Source organism: Plectropomus leopardus, chromosome 10 (assembly GCF_026936395.1).
Source record: "Plectropomus leopardus strain MGB_pleo_1.0 chromosome 10, ASM2693639v1, whole genome shotgun sequence".
Taxonomy (NCBI): Eukaryota; Metazoa; Chordata; class Actinopteri; order Perciformes; family Serranidae; genus Plectropomus; species Plectropomus leopardus.
The window spans coordinates 22,797,087-22,808,487 of NC_142185.1; positions in this window are offsets into that span (position 1 = coordinate 22,797,087).

Sequence of the window (11,401 nt, forward strand, 5' to 3'; positions counted from 1 at the left end):
AGAAAACACTATATTTTTAAGAATAAGCCCACCAAGTGAAAACAAAAATAGACTAACCATGAAGGCAACCTAAATGAGTCCATACAGACACATAGAGCCTGTTTTGACCTGGTATTAATATGTGTTTCAGTGATCCAAAGACAAGTGGACAGCCAAGACACATTACTGTTCATACCTCTGCCTATCATGCTTCTCCAGCTGACCACTTGTGTTCAGATTTCATGACTGCCCTGTGCACAGATAATATGTCCAAACTTTTGCTGTCTGCTCTGTAGCATGCTTGCTACCTAATGTTAGCAGTTGTGTCACTACAGCTGGAGATGTCCAAGCCTCCAGGAAGTATGCCAGGCTCTTATGCAACAACATGTTTTCATACCAAAAGTAATGCACCAAACTTTTTAAACATCCCACATAATGATGAGCCAGTAATTCATGCATAATCCATGTAATTTAGAAGGCTTTCATCACATGTCCAATACAAAGGAAGTGGTCCCCATTAGGAGGCAGGTTAGGGTGGTGGAAGGGACACAAAACCGCTGTTCAGAACCCCGTTTCTTTCTTTAAACCTTATCACAGTAACTTTACTTGTCTAAACCCAATCAGTGCATTTTTGTAAGATATCATACAGCCTGTTACATAAAGATATACAGAAAATAAAGGTAGTCTTGCAAAAATTGTAAATGCAATACAAGATACAGAACTATTACTTTTATCCCAGTTTCAACTTAAATTACTGGATTTTCCTTAAAAAGTTTATGTAAAGAAATACTCCTTTCTTTTGAAAAAAAAAAGTTTGTTGTCTTATGTAAAATTAGATGATAAGATTGATATTAAATCATTTTGTGTTGATGTTTCCACATTTGTCAACAAATTGAGTGTCTTGTTAAGAGACCACACACTGTGATAATTCCATAAAAGCTGGATTGCTGTAAACAAACAACAACAAAACAAACTTTCCAAGCCTAATTCTTTATCTAGCATTGAGATAAAGCTGAAAACAAACATCACGGTCTGATATGTCTGCAGCTTTTTATTAACAAATTATAACAAACGGTAACAGCAGCAATAACAACCACACTGCTGCTGGCCTGGGTTTATCTCGCTCCATATCGTTGTCATGACAGTCCTGTAAATTTCACTTGTGCATTCCTGTGGTATTAAGACACTCATGGATCCATGGCAGGAATTTCCCCTGGCCCGCTCTCTGTTTTTTCTGCTGTGTCCCTGCCCTGCCTTTTGGAGGTGAGGGAAAGTTCAACCACATCAAATCTGGAATCTGAAAAAAGCATCTTTATCTTTATTTATAGTGTTTCTCTGCATGTTTTGGAAGCAAAAATTCCACCTCACTATGAGATTCAAAGATTTTACCTCACAAGTTTTGACAGGTTCTTGAATTTATAATAATAGTAGAAATGTGTCTGTTTTTGTGTGTGTTTGTTTCACAGTGTACTCAGATCTATATCAAATTGTTTGTGAAATACAAAGACAGAATATAATGTTCAACAAGCCCCTGAATACATAAACGAATAGGATAACTGCAGAGATTATGGCAGTGACTAGAGGGAGAATCACATTACTTGCAGACAAAGGATAAGAAAAAGCCGTGAATAGCATCTTCAAATAACACCAGAAAAACAAGAAGTGATTCATGTCATTGCCTTGGCAACATCTCAGTGTTCTATGCTGGATTTTTTTTTTTTTTTTCAGAAAAGAGCAGCTTGTTGCCATCAGGGGCCAATTTTCATCTTTCTGTCCAGAGCTGTCTCCAAACTGTGTTCCCCGAGTGATTTATGGGTAAGTGTAGACTATAATCGATATCACCTTCACTGCATAAGGTTGTGTGAAATTTTCCATGAGGGTTTGACATTTACAGTGATGGCAAAGATCAGGAGAATGGAGACATGGGTTGCAAGGGTGGGACGCTTGGTTTTCCTTCTGCGTCATTCCTGAGCAGATATCATGTCCAGATGTTGCAGGTTAAAGTGGACACACTGTGATATCTCCTCTCTTTGCCCCACAGCCTCCCATCTGTCTGTGCTGCACAGAAAATTACACTGCTTGGAGAAGACAAATTCATTCTTTTGATAACAAAATGTTTACTTTTTAAAGCTGCTATAATAGATATTTTTAAAATAACAATTGATAAGAATAATGTGTGTAATGGGGAAGAGGTCACTCATTGTGGCAAACAAATTGAGATTTATAACGCAATTCTCCTCAGCTATACGGATTGTTTTAACACTTTCTGCAACCTGCAACTTTGCTTTTTTGGTTTACCCTCACTGTGTGTGAATATGCATTTATCAGGTGTATAGAAACACACCCAGAAACAAATCTTTAAATGAATGCTAATGTTTCTTCATGCATGTGTAAATAGCAGAGGTGGGAACAAGCCATTGTTTTGCAAGTCACATATAAAGTCTTTCCACTCAACTCCCAAGTCAAGTCTTGAGTAAAGCCTGGCAAGTTGCAAGTCAGGTCACAAGTCAAAACAGGCAAGGGACCGAGTCAAGTCAAGCCTGACAAGTCAAGTTCAGGTTGCAGGTCAAGCCTGACAAAGTCTTGAGTACTAAACTTAATTCCTAAGCAAGTCCTAATGAGCTTTCCATCAAATCTGCTGCAATTTCAAGCAGCAGCTTAATAATATATTAAATTTCCAAAAATCACGAATGCTTTTTTTAAAAAAATTTTGCACTTGTTTGTTGAAACATGTTTGTTGTGAGTTCTTGTCTCTAAGTCTCCAAAAAAAATTTAATACACAAGATTTGCATACTTTTTTTCAACCACTGTAGTGGTTGTGCACAAACAAATGGTGTTCAGTAGCAGATGTAAGCTCTTCATGGTTCTCTCTTGCAACTTGACTGGATGCTGTCAGATTGGTTCAAACAAAATAAATCTGGGAAATAAAGTGTTGACTTGGTGAGAAGTATTAGCTCTAGTGTTATTTGATTTGGGAAATGAAGGGAAACGTTTTAAAGCATGGCACACTTCTTAATGATATATTTTATCATCTTTAGGTGGGGGGGGGGATCAATAATTTTCAAGTCAAAAGGCAAAAGTCCAAGTGAAATCACAAGTCATGTTGCAAGTCTTTTTTTTTTGATTTTGTCAAGTCGAGTCTAAAGTCATTAAATTTGTCACTTGAGGCTGACTCAAGTCACCAACTTTCTGTTTACAACTTGTTTTCGCTGCTCCCAAGTGTTCAAAAGAAAAAAGAAGTTGTCAAGGCAGCTGGCCAGTCAGATTTCACAAATCAACAAATATGAACAAGAACATATGAAATCATGTGTAAGGTCTGCATATGTTTTATGACTCTCCTTGGACTGTAGCGGTGTCCTTTTACTCGCCCCAGAGGCTGCTTTGGGTTACTTCCACACTTCTGCTTCTATTTTACAAGTAAGCACAGTATCCCAGCAGAGCGACCTCCTACAGTACCACAGCTCTCTTACACCACCTCCATCACAACATTCAATTCAAGACATTTATAGCTGCAACTGTCACTTCCTGGCTCGACTCTGACTCACGCTGGAAATCACACAGAAACTAAATCATAAAATATGATGTAACCAAGCAAAACGGTACACATAACAAATGGTGACACATGGTAACTTGACTGGAAACATGGTGACATTTATGTGATCACTAAATATTTGTACAATCACGATACTACTCAGAGGAAGGAGATTTGGGGTTTTTTTTTGGGCAGCACATGGCAACTTTGTCAAGACCCTGCTGACTCCCTGACGGTGAAATAAAAGAGGTAATGCTGAAAACCACAGCAACCACAGCTGTGCCTTTTTTCTTAAACCCAAACTGTCAACCCCTTAATCTCACCTTCACCATGCTGACACCGCAGTAAGGACACACTTAGATACACACATCCATCAGTTTACACCAGATGTCACAAACGGCTAAGATAAGATAGGAGACAGGACTGTACAATACAGTGTTAGAAGAGAGACTTGACCTGCAAAGTGACTGACTTCACATCTAGGGGAAGAATTTCCTGCTTCTTATGTGGAGAGAGGGGTAAGGTGAAGCGTTAGAGCTATATGGCCCTCCAAACAAATGGCCCTGTTGTGAACAAATCATGAGCGTCCTAATGACTGCAAAAGGATGCTGACAGCCAACGCCAGAGAAATCACCACAGCAGAAGATGGTGTCATCGAAATGTCCAATAACACTCATCACGTCCGTTTACATAAACACCAGCAAAAATATAAAATAGGATTGGGCCTGAGCAACAACTTAACAGTTGTATTTGGCCCTAAAAAGTCAAAGAATTACACTAACTATTGGTAAAACTGTAGTTTTTCATTAATTGCATGCCATTTACAACACAGAAATCCAGTACAGACCTAATTCATCGATGTAATATTTCAATTTCGATCTAGCTTACTACAGTGTGCTGTGGTGCTAAGCGGCTCATGCCAGCCAGAAAGCAAATCTGCAGAGTACAATGATCTTTGATTGCTGATCAACCACTTAAGTTATGACTTCATGTCCAAACTAGTTATAAGATAAGATAAGATAATCCTTTATTAGTCCCACAGTGGGGAAATTTCCAACATTGCAGCAGCAAAGGGATAGCAAAATAGCAAGATAATACTGTGCAAAATAAACTATATTAATAAATAAATAAGTACAAAAACGTGCAGGATGTACCAAGGAATAATGGTTCAACCAATTTTAGTAGCTGGTTTAGTAATAAACTGATTAGTAATTACAAACAATCTAAAGCCAGTTTTACACCCTAACTTAAGAGAGAATCTACAAATTTTTGGTGCAACCCAGTGCAGATAGTTAAAGATATGATACGTAGGACTTTACTAAAAACAATACATTGTCTGATACAAAAGTAATGCTTCTTAGTCATCACCTATGACCCAATAAAAGTGCGTGTCAGTGTATTTTCCTGAAAAGACTACCCTCTGTCTGTATTTCTGTCCTCTGGATGTTTATGAGTGCGTACCACCACAGTGCTCAGGTTAGGTTGGGGCTTCATAAAAAGATAGCAACCAGTTGCCAGACTATAAGCAGCAGGCATCCAAGAGACACAGTGCCAAAAAAAAACACAACTTTAGTGATGCGAACCCCCAAACAAGAATGAATCTCAGGTTGGCTGACAATCCTGCAAGTTATTCCTTTAACATAGTGTTCAGGGTGACGAATAAAATCAAATTTTAAAAGAGAAGTACAGAAAACTAGGCCCTACCTAGCAGCACTAGACCCTGAAAGGTAGTACAACAAAAAATTTTATGACAGTATCGAGAGTGAAAAAGGTTGTTCTCTCAGCAAGATAAGACCACGCACTCTGCCATTTGAGATGAACCAGGTCATGGGAATAGGATCAGGAAAATGTGACCAAATGTACCCTTAAGTACACTAAGCGTCTCATGACTGATGCTAATGGAAGAGCAGAATTGATAATGTTTCTCAGGACTGCGTGTCATGAACACCTTTACGTCTGTACTGAGTTACACTCATGTTTTTCAGTCATTCCACATCAGCTCATGAATGTAACAGGCTAGTGACGTTGCATGGAAGCACAAAATGATTGAGCTATTCGTTTAAACATCTTTAAGCCTACCTGAAGCTTTTACTGAGCTTGCCCTTGTGAGAAAGTGTAAACTGTGCTGCCATATGTTCTCACCCGCTGGCGTGACATGCACACACACATTTCCAGACGGGGCATGCATGGGTGCGCTCTGCACATTTGCAACCTCACATACACGGGAAGCAAACGCACATGTGCTCAGTCACATCTGTGAAGCACAAGTCTTGATTAATGTGTGTGCAGAATTTGAAAAAAGGGGGCTGAGCCTTTGATATCTGTGTATCTGTGTTTCCATTACAAGGCCACCTACTCAGCACTATTTATACGCCGTACTGCAAACATAATCCGCGGAGCTGGAGAAGCAGGAGGAGGGGAAGAGTCTGGTGAGACTGAGTGGAAAGTAGTGGGGGAATGTATGAGGATTTAATTAAGAATGTGGATTAAGGACTGAAAATAATTACACAGTGTAATGACAGAGAGGGAGGTGAAGTGTTTTTAAAGCTTGGAGAATGTATAAGGGCACCTGTGTGTGCTTGTAAGTGACTTGTGTTTTATGTGTGTTTGTCCAGGCCCAGAGGAAGGTGACCAGTCTGTGGCCTGGCGTGGATCAGGTTCGCTGCCTGTGTGTGTCCCTGCCATGGACCCTCTCTGGTGGGCTGAGGTGATGGATGATGCCTGGAAGCTCTGGAGCTGCAGAGTGTTCGTATGAGTGCCTGTCTGAGCAGCTACCAGACATTTACGGATGATAGATGCTTCTGAATTTGTGTGCATGCGTGGATAAGTTTGGGTGTGAGTGAGTGGCAGGTCACTGATGGCTGTTGTGTTTCGGGTGTTATTCTAGCATTACTGATTACAAGGTGACAGGTATGTGAAAGAGAGCTATTTAATACTGTAGCAGAGAGTGGTGAAACACACACCTACGCACACCTCCTCCCTCAAACTTGTGTTTGTTCAAACCCCCCACTTCTCCTATAGAATTACAAACTATATACCAAGTGTAGGATGGAAAGCCCTGTTTGGGTTGAAGCCTTTACTTGTGACATATTGACCTCAATGAAAATGATCATCAATCAATCTACAACAGAGTTTATAGATCAGACTGAAAGACTCAGAGAACTTTTCTCACTTTTCATCTGGTGAAGTGTATGAGTGGAAGGTGATTTCTGACAAAACCAGTCCGTCCATTGAGGATTCTTCTGCATGAAGTTAAACAATGAGCCTTTGTTTTATAAAGGTAAGTGTTGTAACACACTGTATAACAGATATTCCTTCTTTTTTGGTGCCAGAAGAAAATTAAGTACCTTTAGATGACTATTAAGGTTTAAACCCAAAGGCGTAGGTTTCCTTTCAACATTGGGGGACACACATATGAAAAAGGGGGCTTTAAGGATCCTTAAGCAGAAAATTCTGAGCATCAAACATTCAATTTCCTGCATTTTGGTGAATTTTTATGCACTAGTTTTTCCATTTTCTGCATCAATTTATGGTGTAAATGTCTTCTTTTCTTTCTTTTTTTTTCAAAATAAAGTCCTCTGATACTTCAATGTCTTTATAGAAATACTTCACCCACAAAGTGACCATTTGTAAATGAATCAGTCATGCCTTGTAACCTTTAATTCATGAAGAAAACTTTGTTTTTCTCGCATGCCTCCATGGAAAACAGCAAACATATTGATTGTTGATTCATTATAGATCAGGGACCACATTTAACACACAAATCATGCAGTTACAATACAAGTCTCATTAATAAAGTCGTATACTCAGTACATTACAAACACATGCATTTTCGCATAAAAACCTTAGTACTGGAGTTTGGCCAGGAGAACAGATGAGTTTACAGAAGTTAGGAAGTATGCTCACTTGCAAAATGTAGCAATGAAGAACTCAATTCATGTGTTAAACTGTCTTAGTTTGCAAATGTATGTAACTTCTAGTGTGAATTTTTTTTTTAATACTTTTTGGATGTTTTACTCATCAGGTTTAATGTTAGATTGCTGTGTCTTGTCCGTGACATGAAATCAAAGACCTCAAAAGACCTTAAAATAAAAGTGCACCCAAGAAATCATCTCCCTCAGTGATATTTCTTCCTTTTGTGTCTTTCGTCTTTTCAAAGGGTTTTTCGATTAATTAAGGGGGGTTTCCACTCAAATTATAAAATCAGATTTACATTCATCTATTGCTCACTCCCTCGTCTCTCCTGTCATCTCTCTGGCATATTTTTGGCCCCAAGCCCCAAATTATGGTCCTTTGATGTTCCAGGTTACTATGGTAACTTAATTGGACAGTGCTGCAAATTATCAAGATCATACATTTTGTTTCAATGAGACGAGATGGTGCAAAAGAATCTCTCCTGCAGGGTGGGATCTTATATTCTGCTGCTGACAGAAATTCTCTTTTTAAGCTAAAATATAAGTTGGATTTGTAGATCCACTGCACCTCACATCTGGACAGTTACTGTTGATTGAAGCTTCAGAATCATTGATTAGAAAAATATACATATATATATATGATGACTTACAGTAAATACAAGTAATATAAGAGGGCAATGCAAGACAACTTCATGGGTGAAAGGGGGACAGAAGAGGACAAACCCTGAGTTCAGGCCAGAAAAAATCCTCTATTCATAACTAAAGGCCAGAGGGGAAATACAATACATGGCGTGTTTTCATTTGGTCAATTGTGTGGGTGAATGCTGAGATTTGGTGTCTCACACACACACACAGACATTGGGTGTGTCAGCTCTCAGCTTCCCCACCCAAACCACCCTCACCCACACCCGGAAACTACAACTTCCTCCCCCATTCATCTCACTGGGATTTTGTTTTATTTCTCAGGAGCTGTTTTACAAACTCATTTGTCAAGCCACACAAAAGTTTATTGAGCCCCCGTGAAACCAAGCTAAGGAAAACAGTGGCGAGGAAACTCTCCTTTTTAAACACAAAGAAGGATTACAGAAACCTCAATCAGTTTCGAGGCCAACTGCAGCAAACTTCGTCCACAATGAGATACAGAAGTTTCCGTTTCAGCATCAAAGTTGGCTTATGCTGGGAACAGTCAAATGTAGTTCATGGTGTTTGTGTGGGCGTGTTTATGCACTCTCATAATGAATTCCTTCTTATCGCAGCAGGGTGTATGTGGTGCATAAAGGGGAGCTTAAGCTACAGTGAACCATCAAATAAAATAACGGAGAGCTGAGAGCTCCAGAGAAGCAGTAGAAGTTTCACTCCTGCGGGGGGAGTAACTGAGGTGCTATGGAGGATGACGAGTACCTCATGTTGAAGACACTCCAAGGTGGTTGCTGAATGACATACATTCATTTTCACCTCAGGGTGTGAATATTGTGTGTGTGTGTGTGTGTGTCATGGTGAGAGAAACTCCCTGTAAAGTGATACCATGAAGAGATCTATCTGTCCTGCACCCCAGAGAAGAAGAAAAGAGGACGCAGATGAGGAAAGAGACAGATGTTTTTCTTTTCTTTCGATGACAGACAGACGTAAACACTGACACATCATCTGTGACAATAACTGTTGAAGAAACATTTGGTATATACAATAAAGAGTCTGTGAGGCACAATGAATTGGTGATTGCTAAGGATGGAGAAATTCGGCGTAACCACAACTGCACCTATAATGTCTAAACGCGGGAGGTTGCAGGTGTCATTGTGGTTTAGTAGCAGCATATTTTATTAGTTTGCCCTATGATATCTGCTCTTGAGCAATATCCATTCTAAGCAACTCATCATGAATCAGTGTTTTTATGGTTATGTTTAGTCACTCAAAGCTTTTGGTTAAAGGGAAAATTCCCCACATTTATTGTGAATTACCAACCAGTGTTGATGGTAAATGTAATTCACTAAAGCATAAATTCCTCAGTACGTGCTATTGACCGAGAAAGCTGAGTTCACATGCTCACCAAAAGCCTACATGTACCAAGATGCATTGCATGTCACCTACTAGCATAGGTTTTTAAGTTACAGCTGTACTTTAAGTGCAACAGGTAGCAGGTAATAAAAATTTGGAGGGTCCTTAATTTAAACCAGCATGAACCAAGATGGCAACTCTCTTTATTATTTTTTCACACTGACCACAGCAATGTATCACCTCTTTACTCCTTTCTTTTTTTTTACCTTTCACAATAAAAGCCAAACTTAAGTAAATTACTTTGAGCATTTTGCTGATCAGCAACTCAACAAAACAGCTTTTCCTGGCCAGAAGAAAAGTGCTCCTGCTACACGCATAAATGCAAAGCTCCTTATACTAGAAAAAAATGTTACATACTCCAGGGAGAAATTGCCTTTCCTTACAAAACTTAATTTAGAAAACAAATTACAATAATAGTACATAAATGCACCATTATTTCTGAGAGACTGTTGGCAGGAGAGACCAGGGTTTGATTCTGGATCTTTATTCTTTTTTGTATGAACTGAAAAACTATCAATGGCTTTCATAAAGCATAATACAAAAATAATGTATGCTCACCCCCATGACCCTGTAATGGAGTCAGCAGGTGTAGTGAATGAGCACATATTATACAGTCATATTACAATTATTTATTCATGCCATCCTTTTTTTCTTTGTTCCCCCGTGATTTTCTTGGAAGAATACTGACTGGGGAATATTTCTTTACATGGAGTATTTTTAAGGAATTCAGGTACGCGTGACATTTCGTAACTTCCAGGCTCAAAGCTCAAATAAGATGAATTACATCTTTGGCAACATGCAGTGTGCTACGTGTAGTTTGGTATTCTGTGGTGAACAAGTGTGTGTTGGAATGTGTTCAAACAGTATTATTTCATGTTGCATAAGAAACATTTAGTGATTGTAATGAGAATATCAGAATGCAGAAGAACAGAACTGCTATTGTGGTGCTTTGCATTCATTTCTGAAGGCAAAAGCTTCTAACTCTTGCTTGGGGATTTCCATGTTTTCACCGATGAAGAATTTCATGCTCCCGTGTGGTAGGAAAAAATATGGTTTTATATACTTTTAAGAGCCAGTAAAAACTATTAAATATTGAAAAGACTATCATCTAAGTTTCTTCAAAGAATAACACTTACCTCAAATTATTATTGGAGTTTTAAATGCACATAATTCAAACTTGGGTGGGTGCAGCATTTCCAAGCTTATTTTTCAGGGAAAAAGTCTCATAAATGTGGTATGTCTTGCAAAGAAGACAGACTGAGGAGGCAACTGCGAGTTTATGAAGCTCATTAAACTGGTGCAGTGATGTCATGTTGACTTGACTGGGACGCCCTGCTTTTGTTTGAATAAACAGGCGTGTTTTTTCAGCCGAATGCCAGAGTCTGACCCCAGACAGGAACCAAAGGAGGACATTCGTCTGCTCAAACACCATCACAGACAAAACATAACACACAGCCAAACATTGGCATTTTTTTGTCACTTCAGAGGAGCACATAAATCCCACTTTTGATTTTAGCTGTCACTGTTAAGACACCCTGTCAGTTGAGATAAAAGAGTGTCAACACCTTCGTTCTATCATTCTCTCCCAGGAGCCAAAATAAGCTATCATTACATGCAGCCAGGCTCAACGTGCTCCGGGTAAGTCATTCATTATCCATTGAGGAAAAAGGAGTGATTTGACAGAGTGAAATACTATGATAACCATAACTACACTGTAAAGCAATGTTTTTGAGCTTAGCATATTGTAGTTTGTTGGCTATAGCATAAGTTAGCTGTGTTATGATGTTTTGCCTTATAATCCATTCCTATCATCCACACCACAGACTTAAATAACATAAAAAGATAAGAAGAACAATTAGTTAAATATATAAGCAACTTTCAGATAAAGTTCTAATCAACCTCCTCCCAGCTCTTAACACATGAC